This window comes from Panthera tigris, chromosome B3 (genome assembly GCF_018350195.1).
Source record: "Panthera tigris isolate Pti1 chromosome B3, P.tigris_Pti1_mat1.1, whole genome shotgun sequence".
Taxonomy (NCBI): Eukaryota; Metazoa; Chordata; class Mammalia; order Carnivora; family Felidae; genus Panthera; species Panthera tigris.
In genome coordinates this window covers 87947662-87965848 of record NC_056665.1, presented here as the reverse complement: position 1 = coordinate 87965848, position 18187 = coordinate 87947662, and the positions used below count along the sequence as shown (strand labels likewise).

Here is an 18187-nt window from a genome sequence, read left to right as displayed (position 1 = left end):
ACACTGTTCTGCTGAATTTAGCTGCCCTTCTTTCCTCACCTCTGTGTCCTTGAAAGGCTCTTAGTATCACATCCTCTACCTTTAACCCTATTTCAAGTAGTGACTGATGAACAGCTGAGGAAGATGTGTGACACTTTCTGTGGCTTTGACTTCTATGATCCCATGATTATTTTCTAGGTGAACAAACAATAGCTATAAAATAGATCCAGTAAGTTTTTGTAGCAGATAGTCTACAGACAACAGATATTTATTGAATGCCAAAGGTATAAAGCATTCCAAGTAGTTGAGATACATTAAAAAATAAATAAACCAAGTTCTTGCTCTTAATTCACAGGCACTGACCATTTCACTTCTGACTGTTCCTGCTTACTTCTATCACAGAGATCACACTGAAACAAAAAAAGGCACAGATGCAGACCTTAATCTGAGATGTGTTTCTACACCTACAAAATAAAACTCAGTGAAAATCCCTTTGACTACAATAAGCAATTCCCTCCCAACAGTTTATGCAGACCTAAAAAAAGTCTAGAATTTAACCATTTTATACTCCCTCTGTGTGGAAAAACAACCAAATAATTCCTCTATGGAAATTTTCTGTATCTTGATAGGGCTTTGGGTAACCCTGGCTTTTGTATCAGTCAAAACTGATCTAATTGTACACTTGAGATTTGGATATCGCTGTGACATAAATTTTACCCAACATACATAAACTGAAAATAAATATTAAACTCCAGTTAATTATATGCATGCTGAAATATCTAGGAGTAAAGTATACTTATGTCTGCAACTTACTTTGCAATACATCAAAAATAAGATGGATGGATAGAAGGCAAATATAATACTATGTTAAGAATCAGACTCTAGGTAATAGGTTCTTTCAACAATTCTTTCAAATTTTCTTTATATTCAAAATTTTCATGAAAGTTTGGTTGGTGGGGAGGGAATGGTCCCCTACAGACCAATCAATTTGCACAGTGGTACCAATTCTGGGATCACAATGAGTTACACAGATAACTCTATGGAAAAAATAAAACATCAGCAGCAAATAATACAAATATGATAGATGATGAAGGAGTGAGATTTATTTTCTATGCATATGGAGGACAGGGAGGAAAGAACATTAAAAAGCTTTTTTTATTTTTTTTAACGTTTATTTATTATTGAGAGACAGAGAGACACAGAGCGTGAGCAGGGGAGGGGTAGAGAGAGGGGGAGACATAGAATCTGAACTAGGCTCCAGGCTCTGAGCTGCCAGCACAGAGCCCAACGCAGGGCTTGAACTCACAAACTATAAGATCATGACCTGAGCCGAAGTCGGTTGCTTAACCGAGCCACCCAGGCGCCCCAAAAAGCTCATTTAATATCACCCTGCTACAGAAAAACCTGCAACCACTAGCTGAAAACCATGAGGGAAGTTTTTTAAAAAATATCTGCAAGGTGTGTTTTTTTTTTTAAGTATTTTTATTACACTTGAAAACGGAGGGTTTGGTTTCTGTTTCAGGGTAATAAACTGCCACTACTGCCTTCAAAGGAAGGGGATCACACTGAGTGAAGAGCCCTCTACTGTAGAGCACCTTGATAGGTTTGAAGGTAGGGGTAAGACAGGAAGAGAGAAGGAGGCAGAGGGAGAGGGAAGGGAAAGAGGGCAGGGAAATATGAAGGAAAGCTTAACAGAAAGAGGGAAAAGAATCTGAAGTCCAGGGCCAAGAAGGGAGAAAGAGGAACCAACTAGATAAAAGCTGAAACAAAAGAATTCAATAAAACCCCATGGTGGTGGGTGGCCAAAGGACATTTTGAGACCTAAGAGGCTGCCTGATTCATTTGAGGTTTGCATTGCTGTTATAGAAACTCAGCTTGCTATCCTTTCTCCAAATCTTCACTAAAGGCTCTTAAAGTCATGAATGTTTAATGTGAACGGGCTTTTAGGCAGAGAGCTCAGTTTTGTTTCTGGGTCAATGGAGTGCAGAAATCCTGAGGAGGGCTTTAGACTCCCACAGGCCTTGGAATGAGAGGTGTCCAAGTCAATTTTATGGAAATCTCTAGGGCTCAGGATGAATGGGAAGTGGAGAGGGCAGACATTGGCTTATTCAAGTTAAAACTTGCCTGCAGAGGAAAAAAAATTTCAAACTCACTTTTTTTCTCATCCATTTTTAACCCAGAAAACCCTCATTGTCAGGTTTGGAAACTGAAGAGTCATCTTCAACTTTTGGTGAGCAGTCTCTTTTCATGGGGTAACACTGCCACCTACTGGTAATTGTAAAAAATACCTTTTACAATAGTTTTAAAACTTGCAAACCTTAGAGAATTGGGTAACTTTATAGTCTTTCATTTACTGGCAAATTCTTCCTTTGTGCTCAAACACAAACTTGTAGGAGATTCCTAGTCCTCAAAGACTTTATATTATCTAATGGCAAACTTAACAAAAGCGCCTTCTTACCTTTCAGGATTCGGCCATCATATTTCATCAGTATAATCTTTCTTGACGGTAGATTCCCATCCTTGTGAGACAGAAATTGACTACTCCCTCCCTTGGGCTCTACTCCACCCTGTACACATTTCTTTCTTAGCACATACTACTGTACTTACTTTATTACAATTGTCTGTCTCCCATAACCAGACCATAAACTCCTTAAAATTTAAATACTGTATCTCTTCCACATTTATATCCCCAGTATCTGGAACAGAATCTGCACATTACAGCTAATATATGATAAATGAAAAAATTAGTGACAATTAAAAAGCACAAGAAAGGCAAGCACCACTCTATAAAATTTTTATTAATTCAAAACAATTTTAAATACACATTTTAACTCTAAAAGTGCACATTATGTACTTCTTTGTGTAACTTTTACCTTGTCCAAAAAAACACATTTTTACAAAATCCATATATATGAAATCAGTAAAGAACAAATAGGAAGTTATGTTACCACATAATTTTCCCATCAGCATATAAATGCATTAACTCTTGATTATCATAGAATAATCTAAAATAGGATATTAGCGGACTCTGTCATCAGCTCTTAAGAAAATCAAGTAAAAAGAAACACTCAGAGTAAATACATTTTATTTGATAATGAGTCAGCATTGCTAGGGTACAAAGGAATCTGAAGCTTGTATTACTTGAATTATCCATATTAGTTACATAACCCAGGATCAGAGAGTTGAGTTTGGGATCTATTGAGATCCTCGTATAAATTCTAGGGAACCCGAGAGCACCCAGATATCTCCTTGGAAATTAATTTCCCTATGGGGAAAGATAATTGGCTCTCAACTAAGTCTATCTGAGTATGAACAAAAACTAAAGAACTCCCGCCTTCAAAATTCTCTGGGAAGGCATTTCCAGGGAATATGGCCACTCACCTTCAGTCAAGATAGGGTCGAAGAATGTGCAAAAGAAGGGTCAGCCTTATGACCTGGCCCTGTTTCACAATGTTTCACAGGGCTCTGCGCACATGCACTGTTAGCAGATAACCTGGACACCTTACCTAAGCAAAATCTGATGTAAATTACTTTATGTTCTTCCCATTTGCATCAGATGTTCCAATTACCATTCATTCTTCTTTCTTTCTTGTCTTCCTTTCTAAGGTTGATCTCATCCTTTCCCAGTTAAGTTCTGAGACCTTAATTCATAAACCACCTTTCTTTAGTCTTTCTCCTTTTCCTGCACCAGTTCCTCCCTATATATTAAAAAACTCTTCATGAGTCCTGTTTCTGAAGATCCCAGTGACGTATCTTCATCTCTTCTTACTTTCACTGTTAACCTTCACAAAAGATTTTACTTACTGCTACAATTCTCTTCTCCCTTTTATGGCACAATTCCTTGAAATCTGAGTTCTCCCAGATTCATGTGTTTGCAGTTTCCCCAAAATGACCAATAACTCCCCAGTTGTCAAACTCAGTTACTCCTACTCTATTTCTGAAGCCTTTGACAAAACTGATTATTGCTCTTTACCAACACACGGTTCTCCCACTCTTCTGCACTCCATCCTCTTCATACTTCTCCTGATCAGTTATCAGTTTCCTTCCCTGGAACCTCATCTGCCATCTACCTCTAAAATAGAAGGTAGAAGATGTACTAAACAGATTAGTCCTCATCTCGGTCTCATGTGACATACACTTCCTTAGGGATTTCATCCATTATTTATGTCCTCATTGACTTGGCAAAGACCTATTAATGGTCAACCATGTGACCAGTACTTCGTTCCTCGGAGCTTGTGATTTAGCAATGAACAAGAACTGACAAGATCCCCATTATCATTTATTGATACTCTAGTGTGCATGTGTGTTGGAAGGGAAGGGTGGATAGTGACAGATACTAAATAAATTAAAAGGGCAAATGGACAAGAAAGTATCAAAATAAATTTCTGAGCTTTGTCAGAAAAAGCCTCTGAGTTCAGCTTTCCCAAGGTTGGCATAGGTCAGCCCCAAAGCATCTAGCTACGGAACTTGCCAGTTGAGGTTTCTGAGTCTGGGTGACGATCATGTCTCAGAGTAAGCTACCTAAGCTGAGTTGTCTCTAACTTCTGGCCAGCTCTCTAACACCAACAGCCATGTCAGCCAAGAAACATCATTAGGCTCTGACCAAACTGCAGGAGAAGAGTCCAAATGCTGACAGGGAGAGCAGCAGGAACAACAAAGGACATCACCACGGCAACCAGAGGAGCCTTGAGACAGTACATGAATCTAAAAATTCTGACTTCTTCAAGCAATGAGATCATAGAAGCCACCTCTCCATCACAAACCCAGATGCTATCTTAAAGTGAAAAGCTAACAGAGACCCTGAGCAGTTATATTAAAACATTAAGCACTGTTGAAAGGAATTTTTTTAATTCTTACATGAGCCTAAGTTTTAAACCTGATTAAAACAATTTCCTTGTAATTTTTGCTGCTGTTATTTGTTTGCTCCCTCATACACTCATTCCCCCAGGGAACAGGTTGAGGACCACAAATGGTATATCAGAGCTGTTGATAGCAAATAAACTCTTCACTGTAGTTATGAGTTATGAAATGGGTAGACTTATGACATGGCTACATTTATGTCTCTAATTCTGACTTCTTGCTTGAGTTCCAGATCAGGATTGCTTTTTTTTCTTTTTGTTTTTTAGGACTTTTTAAAAAATATATGTTTGTTTGTTTATTTATTTTTGAGAGAGAGAGAGGGAAGGGCAGAGACAGGGAGACAGAGAATCCCAAACAGGCCTGTGCTGTCACCACAGAGCCTGAACTCATGAACGGTGAGATCATGACCTGAGCCAAAATTAAGAGTTGTACACTCAAACAACTGAGTCACCCAGGCACCCCCAGACCAGGATTTCTAAGTCTGGTGGCCAGAAACAAAATGTATCTCTCCCACCTACAGACCAACTTTTTCCTGAATCCTTTGAATCATTAAAATGAATTTCTGATCCTCCTAATCAATCACATTGAAAACTTTGGAGTCTCCAAACTGTCAGAAACCTAACTTGAAACACTGCTCAGATATGTTTATTTATATTCTCACTGCCATTCTACTAACTCAGGACCTCTTTAACTCCCATCTAAAACATTATAAAGTCTCGGGGCACTTGGGTGGCTCAGTCGGGTAAATGCTGACTTGGGCTAAGATCATGATCTCACGGTTCTTGAGTTCAAGCCCGCAACAGGCTCTGTGCTGACAGCTCAGAGCCTGGAGCCTGCTTCAGATTCTGTGTGTGTGTGTGTGTGTGTGTGTGTGTGTGTGTGTGTGCGCGCGCGTGCGCGTGTCTGTCTCAAAAATATAATAAACATTTTAAAAGTTTTTTAAATAAAATATTACAAAGTCTCTTAACTGGTTTTCCTGGGGACAGGGCATGAGGATGGGCTTGTGGGAGTAGACACAAAGGGTACAGATGTTTGTATCACATATTAATACCCACAGAGAACACCTACCACAAAAGAGGCACGAAACAACCAAGTATACAGAATACTAACCAACTGATATCTTGTAGCTTCTGCCACTGTCCCCTTAGTGCTGGCGTAATGGACAAAGTAGCCATGGTGGCAGGGATGAACATTACACAAGGACCCAACAATATGGGCTCCTTCTCACCCAGGCAGATCCAATTACTACTGCAGATTATCTAACCTGCCAATAACAGAGACCAAAGCTGTGCCCCCCCAGTATGGCACATTCCCTCAAAGAGATCAACCAGGCACTTAGTGTCAATTGATTACATTGGACCCTTTGCACTCTGGAAGGCACAGTGATTCACCCTGATAAGAATCAACACATATTGGTAGTATGTGCCTTTCCTGACCAGTAGGATTTGCCCTTCCTGACCATAACTTCCTGAGAGCTAACAACATTTCAGGTCCATTCTAACTACATCCAATATAATATTACTTCAGACCAAGGGATCCTCTTTATAGTAAAGGATATAAGCAAAGACCATGGGATCTACTGGTCCTATCACATACTGCAACATTCAGAAGCTGCCAGGCTAAGAGCAAAGCCATTCTAAAGGCATGGCTGAAGCACCCCTTTGGAGGTGATATCATGAGGATAGTATCCACCCTCCTCCAAGATGCAGTTACACTCTAAATCAATAACCATTATGTGGGGCCACACCTGTTATAAAATACATGCAGCCAGGAAACAAAGTGGGGGAGGCAGAAATGGCCTCACTTCCTATCATTCCCAGTGACCCATTTAGCAATTTAGATTTCCCTTCCCAGCAATGCTAGGTTCTAAGAACCTAGAGGTCCTGTTCCTATCAAGAGACACAGTCCATTAAACTTTAAGTTACAACCTCCACCTGGTCACTTCAAACACCTTGGGCCAAGAGACCATAGGGCAAGGAAAGGAGTCACCAATCTGGCAGGAGTGATAGATTTTGGTCATCAGGAAGAGGTAGGACTTCTATTACAAAAGTGCAAGGAAATATATTTTTATCACCAAGATGACAAACATGTTTGTCATATGAAAAGTATATATGAAAGGTATCTCTTCACACTCTTTTGCCCAGTTTTCACAACAAATGGACAGATACAACAGCCACAGTCTGGAGACTACAGTGAGCATGATGACTAGGCCTCAGAACCTCTCAGGTATAAGGGACTCAATGACCTCAGGTTATCTGCCTAGACCAGCAGAGGTATTGGCCAAAAGTAAGGGGAGATTCAGAATTGGTAGCAGAAGGATATAATGAATTATTAGTTGTGGCCCCAAGACCAGCTGTACCAAGAAAGCCTGGAGTTAAAGAGTTAAGTCCTACTTACCTACCACTACTATTTCCAGAAAGAGACCAACCATAATCCTAGAGAAGCTATTCCCAGATGAGGCAAACTTATCATATGAAGCAAACAGATGATAGTAGAAATTATCAGCATGCACTGTCCTGAATTTTCATAAGGAGCAGGGCACTCTCCCCCAATGTATACAGTGAGAATACTGTATGCAGCAGCTCACAAATGGCATCTCCCCAGAAACTGTCCTCAATTGAAGGGAGCTTTCTCACGTCAAAGAGAAGCTCACATCAAATAAATGGACCATGAGAGGTATAAGGGCCAACCCCATTGCCTCAATTCAGGACAACTCTAAAGAGCCATCTCAGGTCCAGAGCTCCCCATTTAGAAGATGAACTGCATCACAGTTCAACAACTCTCTCTTGCAATCCTGCTTTATTTACTCCCTTATGGGTGTTTTTCTCAAAAGTACCCCCAAATAGATCTTCTGCATGCACTCTCTGCCCTTTTGACATGTTCCCGTTCATCTTTGAGCAATTCCTTGCTTTTTGGCATGTTAAAACAAAGCAGGTTCACATTACATGTTCCCTGCCCTGGAATTAGCCATTTCTAAAGTAGTATTCCTGAATTAGAAGAGAAATACTATAAAAGAAATTGTTGAACCTAGGTAAAAGCCTTTCAAATTTTTATTTTGAAAATCTTCAAGTTGACAGCTGGAGAAATCAGAATACTTCTTTAGAACTTACAGTAAGCATTTTCCAAGTCTGTCATTACCCAATGAGATTGAACCATGTGTGTATACTGTCAACTTTACCGTTTACCACTATTTGCTCTCTTTTTTATCTTCTCATATCCTACAGTTCCTATTCACTTTTGCTAGTATATTTCCTTAAGACTTCTCTACTCTCTGAATCCTCACACATCTGCAACTATCTTTCTCCCTGAGAAGTAACTGACAGTTTAGCCTACTACAGGATTCATGGGGTATAATTCCCTCACTAGTCCATTCACATTATCCTACCAGCATCTAGTCTCCAAAGTTGCACACAGGAAACTCAATCTCAGTCTGATTTTTTTTTCCTTTGCAAGTAACTTCTTTTTTCTGCATAGAATCCAGTAAGATTTTATCATTATCCTTAGAGTTTGAAAATTTTATAGGGATAAACATAATACCAGTTTTTCTTATCAACCTTAATTAAAATTTGGGTTGGTGTGAGGGATTAGGGTATCCTTCAAGATGCAAACTTAGATCTTTCTTCTGACATGAGGTCTTACTATTTTCTCTTTCTCCCTTTCCCCACTTGCACTTTCTCTCTCCAAATAAGTAAATAAATAAATTTTAAAACTTTTTAAGACTTTTTATGAAAAACATTAGGGCCCACACATTTCAAATTGCTCACTCCCGAAGCAATTGCTTTCAACTCTTTCTGCTCTTTAGTATTTATCCCCAGTCTCTAAATAAATTCTTATAATCTTACATTCTTAGTGACTTTTAATTATAAGCTAATACCTACTAATAACATTTATTACAAAAGATGAGAATGTAGTTCTCTTTCACATGTATACAGTGAGAAATATATTTTTATCTCACACTCACACACACACACACACACACACACACACACACAGGCTCCTTGGTTTTCTGAAATCTTATCATAATGATAGATCAAAATCCATTATTTTTCCCTACCCAATCTTTCTCCTCCATGCTGCCCCCACCCACTAACCAGATCTTCTCAAGGGCTGTAATATCAATACCACAGGATCGATGCAATAGGACACATATTCATTCTTTAGATTAATATCCATTGTTTATATTGACTATGTAAATACTACTGATATAGTATTTATCAATAGTTTACTACATAAAATTTATTACAATTATTTTCCCTAGTTAAAAATTATCTTTTTTCGTTTTTTGCTTTCCTGTATATTTTATACATATATATGTGTGTGTGTATATATATATGTGTATATATATATATATATATATATATATACACATATATATATATGTATCCATCCCATATTCTCCAGAACTTGTGTAAATCTTTTTTCAATACACTCAAACCTATTAGGTATTTCATTAATTTCATCTTCTTGAGGAAGTCTTTTTGAGCCTTCTGACCTATTTCAACCTAAACTGATTTATTTCCAGGCCTGATGCACAGCTGTCATTTAGAATCTCTCTCCACCAATATTAGGTAAATTTTGTTTTCTTCTCCCTTGTTTTACATCATTATTTTGATAATGCACAAGTTCCAGTAATTTCCATAGAAATACTATGTGAAAAATGAGTCTTTAAGTGAATGCCTCTGTCCCAATGTATCTTTTTGCATGTATTTGTTTTTAGCTTTTAGGTATTTCTTCCTCTTGATTTTTCCAACCCAGTAATTCAGGGAGATCCCCAGGGTAGGTCTCCTTAAATTCATCTACTGAAGTTTTATTTCAAAGATTTTCGTGTGTGTGTGTGTGTGTGTGTGTGTGTGTGTGTGTGTGTGTGTATTGGTTAATTTTATGTGTAAACTTGACTGGCTATAGGGTACCCACAGGAAACATTATTTCTGAGTGCAGCCGTTTCCAGAGATTAGCATTTGAACTGGCAGACTCAGTGGACTGTCTTTCTCAATGTGGGTGGGTATTATCTAATCTATGGAGAGTCTACATAGAATAAAAGGTGGAGGAAGGAGGAATTTCCCCCTTTTTTCCTGCTTCATCATTTGAGCTGAGACATCTCATCTTGCCTTCTCCTCACCTTAGATTGGGATTTACACCACTATCTCCTCTGGTTCTCAGGCTTTCAAATTTAGAATGGATTACTCCACTGGCTTTCTTGAGTCTCCAGCTTCAGGCAGCAGATTGTGGGAATTCTCAACCTCCACAGGTTCTGTTTCTCTGGAGAACCTGGACTGCTACAGACTTTGGAACTGAGAGTGGGGTGCTACTACAACAAATGCCTAATAATGTGCAAGTGGCTTTGGTACTGGATAATGGATAGAGGCTGAAAAGGTTTTGGTACCGGATAATGGATAGAGGCTGAAATACGAGCATTAAAGGGTAATTCTGGTGAGGGCGCAGAAAGAAAAGAGAAGAGCTGAAGAGAAAACCTCAGTCTTCTTAGAAAATAAATAATTCTAAGGTACCTGGGTGGCTCAGTGGTTGAGGGTCTGATTTCAGCTCAGTTCATGATGTCATGGTTCACAAGTTCAAGCCCCGCATCAGGCTCTGTGCTGACAGCACGGAGCTTGCTTAGGATTCTCTCCCTCTCTCTCTGTCCCTTCCCCCACTCACACTGTCTCTCTCAAAAATTAATAAAGATTTTAAAATATACATTTAAATAATTCTGAGCAGAATGCTAGTAGAAATATGAACCATAAAGCCCACTATGATTAGGTTTCAGACAGAAATGAGGAACATGTTATTGGAAACTAAAGAAAAGATGATCCTTACTATAAAGTAGCAAAGAACTTGGCTGAATTGTGTTAATGTTTTAGTGTTTTGTGGAAGGCAGAACTTGAAAGCAATGAAACTGGGTATTTCCCTGAGGATATCTTAAGCAAAGTGTTGATGGAGTGGCCTGGTTCCTCCTCACCACTTATGGTTAAATGCGAGGAGAGAGAAATAATAATAAGACAGAATTGTCAAGCAAAAAAAAAAAAAAAAAAAAAGGAAGTAGAACTTAAAGGTTTGGAAAATGAGAAACTGTTTTTGGAAGAGGACACTAAAGGTATAGCAAAGTGACCATTTGATAAGGAGATTAATACAAGTAGGAACCACAGACCTAAAACATCCATCTCAACAGAAGCCAGGTGCTGTTCTTCCAGATAAGGAAAGAATAACACCACCACCACCCACTGCCAAGGTAAATCAAAGATCATCCGAGCTGTCACTTCCATCACAAGCACAGAGTGAAAGAGCCCAGGGAACGGAATGGTTTCAAAAGGTGAGGCTGCGTCTTTCTTAGAAGAGTCTAAACTAAGACAATATGGAGTCTTACTTCTCTCAGTGAGAGAATTTACATTTTAATGTGTTCACAGTTTTATAGAAATTTCCACAGAGCAAACTATAACAAACATTTAAAAGTAAATATGTTACAGTCCAGTCATTGATAATTCAATAATACTAAAAATAATTGTTAAATGATTTGAAACATCTTAATGACTTAAAAATTCTTGAACAAAGAGAAAAATCACAAAACTCCCTAGAAATTAATGAAAAGGTAAATACATAAAAATTTATGGAACACAGCAAAAGCCATATTTTATGCATATTTTATGCAAAAGCATAAAAAGTTATGTCCCTAAACCCTTTCATTATGAAGACAAATGACTATAATAGCAGGAATGCTATATTTATCTTAAGGATTAAAAAAAAAAAGGCACAGGGGCACCTGTGTGGCTCAGTCGGTTGGGTGTCCAACTTTGGCTCAGGTCATGATTTCATAATTCGTGGGTTCAAGCCCCGCATCGGGCTCTGTGCTGACAGCTCAGAGCCTGCAGCCTGCCTCAGATTCTCTCTCCGGCTCTCTCTGCCCCTCCCCCTCTTGTGCTCTGTCTCCAAAATAAATAAACATTAAAAATTTTTTTTAAAAAAGCACAAAACTAGCTGAAAGAAAATATAAAGAATGAATAAAAGTAACAGGTATACCTGGTGATACAGAAAAAAAGGAAAATTGATAATTTCAAAATATGTTTTTTTTAACTGCTTAAGAATATAAAGCAAAACAAATGTTAGCAAGATTAGAAGAAATGTATGATTTCCAAGAAAACACAAACCAAATTAAACCAAATAGAAACCCCAAACTAATTACCAAAAAAGAGACTGGAAAGGTGACTATTATTTTAAATAACACACCCAAAATACCTTTAAATGTGAATTCTAACAGTTAAGGAATAATTACAATGTTATTTAAATTTTTCCATATTGAAAAGGAAACCCTCATGTAATGCTGGTGGGAATGCAAACAGGTGCATGGAGAACACTACGGAGATTCCTCAAAAAGCTAAAAATATAACTACCTTATAATCCAGCAATTGCACTATTAGGTATTTACCCAAAAGATATAAAAATACAGATGCAAAGGGGAACATGGACCCCAATGTTTATAGCAACATTATCAACAATAGCCAAATAGCCAAACTATGGAAAGAGTCCAAATGCCCATCGACTGATGAGTGGATAAAGACGTGGTATATGTATATACACACATACACATACAATGGAATATTAGTCGTCAAAAAGAATGAAACCTTGCCATTTGCAACAACGTGGATAGAGCTAGAATGTATCATGCTAAGCGAAATAAGTCAATCAGAAAAAGACAAATATCATATAATATCACTTATATTTGGAAGTTAAGAAACAAAACAGATGTACATACAGGAAGGGGGGGAGAGAAGAAAGAAATGAAACACAAAAGACTCTTAACGACAGAGAACAAACTGAAGGTCGATGGAGGGAGGTGGGTGGGAGATGGGCTAGATGGGTGATGGGTATTAAGGAGGCCATTTATTGTGATGAACACGGGGTGTTGTATGTAAATGATGAATCACTGAATTCTACCACTGAAATCTATTAACTAAAATTAAAACATTTTTTGAAAAAAAATAAATTATTCCATACCAAATAAAAGATGAAATGTTTCCCAATTCATTTCATAAAGCCAGTAAAACTTTATTACCAAAACTTAATTTAAAAAAAAAACCCAAAACTATTACCTTTCTAATTATTTAAGTTTCTATGACTATATAAAAAATAATAACCCTAATACTTACTGACCAAGAAACTACTTACTTTGCTCATGAATCTGCAATTTAACAGGACACAAAGGATATAGCTTGTCTCTACACCACTCAGCATCAACTGGGGTGGCTCAAAGGCTAGGGACTGAATTTAAATAAAGCCTCATTTACTAACACGTTTGGTGGCTGATGTTGTCAGATGAAACCTTGGCTGATGCCAGAGTATCTCCACATAGCCTCTCTATGTGGCCTAGGCTTCCTTACTCTATGGTGGCTAGGTTCCAAAGGTAAGATCCTGACAGCCAGACAGAAACAGTATCACCTTTTATGACCTAGGCTTCCTTGAAAGTCATAAGGTATTACCTCTTCCACATTCTATTAATCAGTTCAAAGTCCAGCCCAGGTTCAAAAGCAAGGGAAATAAACTCAGTGGCATGGTTCTAGAAAAGCATGTGGGACCACAAATATTGTCGAAACCAATCTTCAAAAATACCGTATGCCACAGTCCACCTTCTGGCCACAGCAGTTCACATCCTTCCAACATGCAAAAAATATACTCATTCCTTTCCCCAATATCCACATTATCAGGCTCAGGCTGGAAGTCCAGCCTGAACAGTTCCTTAATAGCCCCTGAGTACAGTTCCTCTTGATGTGAAGAGCTATACACAAAAAAAGAGAAGTTATCTGTCTCCACAAACATGAATACACAATGGTGGAGCAGGCCTAAGTCCATTAAAAGTTTGAAACTCAGTTGGGCATATGCTGCTAGTTCCTCAACTAGGGGTCAGTTGTACTGATGGGAATGGTTTACTGTGGCTCATCTCTCCCCACTCTGGGCTGTAGGTTTCATGGTAAATAGCCATGTTCTTGGCATGCTTCTTGTCTGTAGAAGTTTGAGATCCAAAGGCCTCTTTTCATTTTGTACTATCTCTGTGCCTTCCAGTATAAATTAATATAAGACTTTTAAAGACTTGTGGATCAAGAGAATGAGAAAGCAAGCCACAGACTCAGAGAAGATATTTGCAAAAGACATATCTAATAAAGGACTGTTACCTAAAATATATGAAGAATTCTTAAAACTCAACAGTCAGAAAATGAATGACCAGATTAAAAAATGAGCAAGAGATATCAATAAACATCTAACAAAGAAGATATACAGATGGCAAATAACCATATAAAAAGACACTGAACATCATGTTATTAGGAAAGTACATATTAAAATAAAATACTACTACACACCTACTAGAATGGCTAAAATCCAGAAAACTGACAATACTGAATGCTGGTGAGGATATGGAATAACAGGAAATCTGATTCACTGTGGGTGAAAATGGAAAATGGTACAGACCCTTTAAAAGACAATTTGACAGTTTCTTACAAAATTAAACATATTCTTTTATAATACAATACAGCTATCACACTCCTTGGTATTAACCCAAAAGAGTTAAAAACTTAGGTCCACACAAAAACCTGCACACGGTTTACAGCAGCTTTATTCGTAACTGCCAAACCTTAGAAACAACTAAGATGTCCTTCAGTAGGTGAATGGATAAACCAAGCAGACAACAGAATATTATTCAATGTTAAAAAGAAATGAGCTACCAAACCATGTAAAGACAGGGAAGAAATTTAAATGCATATTAATAAGTGAAAGAAGCAAATCTAACAAGGCTACGTACTGTATGACTCCAACTATATGACACTCTGGAAGAGGCAGAACTATGTAAAGAGTTAAGATTAGTTTGTCAGTTGGGAAAGCAAGCTGGTGCAGCCAGTCTGGAAAACAGTATGGAGGTTCCTCAAAAACTAAAAATAGAACTACCCTACGACCCAGCAATTGCACTAGGTATTTATTTATCCAAGGGATACAGGTGTGCACCCCAATGTTTATAGCAGCACTATCGACAATAGCCAAAGTATGGAAACAGCCCAAATGTCCATCGATGGACGAATGGATAAAGAAGATGTGGTGTATACACACACACACACACACACACACACACACACACACACACACACACACACACACAAATGGGAGTATTACTCGGCAATCAAAAAGAATGAAATCTTGCCTTTTGCAACTACGTAGATGGAACTGGAGGGTATTATGCTAAGTGAAATTAGTCAGAGAAAGACAAATATCATATGACTTCACTCATATGAGGACTTTAAGAGACAAAACAGATGAACATAAAGGAAGGGAAATAAAAATAATATAAAAACAGGGAGGGGGACAAAACATAAGAGGCTCATAAATATGGAGAACAGAGGGTTACTGGAGGGGTTGTGGGAGGGGGGACGGGCTAAATGGGTAAGGGGCACTAAGGAATCTACTCCTGAAATCATTGCTTCACTATATGCTAATTTGGATGTAAATTTAAAAAAAAAAAGATTAGTTTGTCAGGGGTTGGTGGGGAGGGCTGGATGAACAGGCAGAGCATAGAGGATTTTTAGGGCAGGAAGATATTCTGTATGATACTCTAATGATGGATATGTGTCATTATACATTTGTCCAAACCCATAGAAAATACACCAAGAATGAATCCTAATGTAAACTATGGACTAAGAGGAATAATGATGTGTCAATGCAGGCTCACTGATTTTTAACAAATGTACCACGCCAGTGCACAAGAGGGGCAGAGAGTATTTGGGAACTCTGCTTTCTGCTCGATTTTGTCCTGAACCTAAAACTTCTCTAAAAGCTTTTTTTTTTTTTTTTTTTTTTTTTTTTTTTTTTTTTTTTTTTTTTTTTAACTGTGTGGGCTTCCTGTGAAGCATTGTATAATCCATTCTGTTACACAAAAGCCACACCCATAAATTTCAAAATAAATCCTTGAGCTTCCTATAAGGTCCTGAGGGACAGTGCTCTTAAAATTCTTAGAGAACCTTTTGTTTAATAAAGATCTGAGGTATTGCAGGTCCTCAGATCCTTAAAGAGACTATTGTCTTTGTGAGGCATGACATTAAAATCTCCAGAGGACTCAAAGAGTTTTATAATCATTCCCTTGGCTTCATTGTTAAACTTAATTTTCTGACAATACCCTAGAATCTCTTTCCATTAGACTTTTTTTTCCAAGTTTTTTTTTTAAGCTTTTTTTCCATTAGGCTTTTCTTAAGAATTATCTGCCATCTGGAGAAACTAGAAAAGAGAGTTTTATTTTTGAACTCAGTAAATTCTAGTTCCTTTATATTTAACAATTCTTTCCTTAGCTTATCTCTCTTAGCCCGATCAGACTACTTTACAAGCCAGAGTGCCTTATGGACAACAAAAACTTATTTCTCATAGTTCTAGAAGCTAGAAGCCTAAGATCAGGGTGCCAGCATCGTTGGGTTCTGCTGAAGACTCCCTTCTACGTTGCAAACTGACAACTTGTCACTGTTTTCTTTCATGGTGGAAGAGGCCAGTCAGCTCTGTGGGGTCTCTTTTATAAAAACATATTATAAAATCCCATTTATGAGGGTTCCACACTCATGACCTAAGCACCACCCAAAGGTCCCAACTGTTAATATCATCGCACTGGGCACCAGGATTTAATCTAAGAATTTTGGAGGACACCCATATTCATACCATAGCACTCTCTCCTATCATATTTGACTACTAGCAGCAAGAAACGCCCGGAAAATATCCCTGGAAATAACTTTTTCATGCAATTCATTATCATCATGCAAAACATTTCCTATTTTCCACATTACTATAAGTGACATTATTGCTAAGTTTTCTGCTATCACATATCAATAATCTTTTCATTATATATCACCTAATGATATATATATATATATATATATATATATATATTTTTTTTTTTTTTTTTTTTTTTTTTTTTTTTTTTACTTTCCTTTAAATCTTCACTGACTTCCAGAGCACCTGGGTGGCTCAGTCAGTTGGGCATCCGACTCGATTTCGGCTCAGGTGATGATCTCATGGTTTGTGAGTTCAAGCCCTATGTCAGGAATCTGTGCTGATGGTATGGAGCTTGCTTGGGATTCTCTGCCTTTCTCTCTCTCTCTCTGTCCCTCCCCTACTTGCTCTCTCTGTCTCTCTCTCTCTCAAAATAAACAAATATTTTTAAAAATAAATAAATAAATAAATAAACCTTCACTGACTTCCTCCTTAAGGGCTATCCCAGGCTTCCACCAACAGTCTCTTCAAAGTCCTCCCATCATCTGCCCACTGTCTAGTCTTGTCTAGTTTAGCTTCAGCTACTGCTACATTTTTCGGTTTCTGTTATATGGCTCTCCATTTCCAAATACCAAAATCTATTTCAGTTTCTATGGCTGCATAACAAATTATCCCAAAATTTAGTGGCTTAAAAGACTATTTTGTTCAAGAATCTGCAATTTGGGCAGGGCTTTCTTCTGCCCCACTCAAAGGAGACATAAACAACAACAAAGAATTATATATACTATAACAGATTTAGAGTATATACGAGGGGCACAAATGAGGTAGCAGCTAATTAGCTCTGGAAAATCATAGAAAAAGTAACACCTGAGCCCAAGTTGGGTGCTGACATGAAGAGGAGCAGGAATATCAAACAGGGAATCATATTTGAAAAACTGCAAGCATATTGGTATGAATATGTTCACTGAGGAAGGAGAACAGAAAGGTAAGAACTAGTAAGAGTTGAGGCTAGAAAGGAAGGCTGAGAACAGACACTGTTTCTATAGGAGTTACTAATAAGAGGCCTGGGATCAAATCAGCTGTTAACACTACCAGAAGCTACAGGGGAGCAGCTGCTACAGGGGAGCAGCTGCTACTGGGAACTATTGGAGACTGAAGAACTGCAACCACTAAAGAAAGGCCTCTAAGATGAGAGTCAGTTATAAGAAAGAATGCTAAGAAGTGCTGTCATGGAGAGAGGTTGTCAAAAGGTACTTCAGTGATACCTGACAGAAAAGCTACCAGGAAGAAAAGCAAGAAATGTCCTCAACTAGAACAGCCAGAATGTCAGACTGGGGTTCCTTGAGCATTCTGTACCTCTAACTCAAACACTCAACCTTTTTCTTGGAGAGAGAGAAGGCCATTCCCACTATCTACTTACTAGGCAGAGGTAATAGTGACTATGAGAATTTCAATACAATTTCTCTCTGGAAAATCAAAAGAAACTCAGTGAGGCCTGCCGTTACTTATGCAGGCTGAATTATTCTCTCAGGTTCATGATGGAAAGCATAAACCTGGAAAAGAAGGTGGTATTTCTCTCTCTCTCCTTCCATCCCTCCCTCCTTCTCTGTGTATGTGTGTATAT

The 18187-nt window shown here is 38.1% G+C and overlaps 1 long non-coding RNA gene across 1 annotated transcript in view; it reads right to left on the bottom strand.

Annotated features, from left to right (window-relative positions):
* Positions 1-220: 220 nt before the first annotated feature.
* The window catches only part of LOC122239594, a 44108-nt gene continuing 26141 nt past the window's right edge, over positions 221-18187 (bottom strand). The window contains exons 2-3 of the long non-coding RNA XR_006218825.1: positions 2133-2247; positions 221-389 (exon numbers count right to left, since the gene is read on the bottom strand). This is a non-coding gene — a long non-coding RNA (uncharacterized LOC122239594). The remainder of the gene's footprint in view (positions 390-2132; positions 2248-18187) is intronic.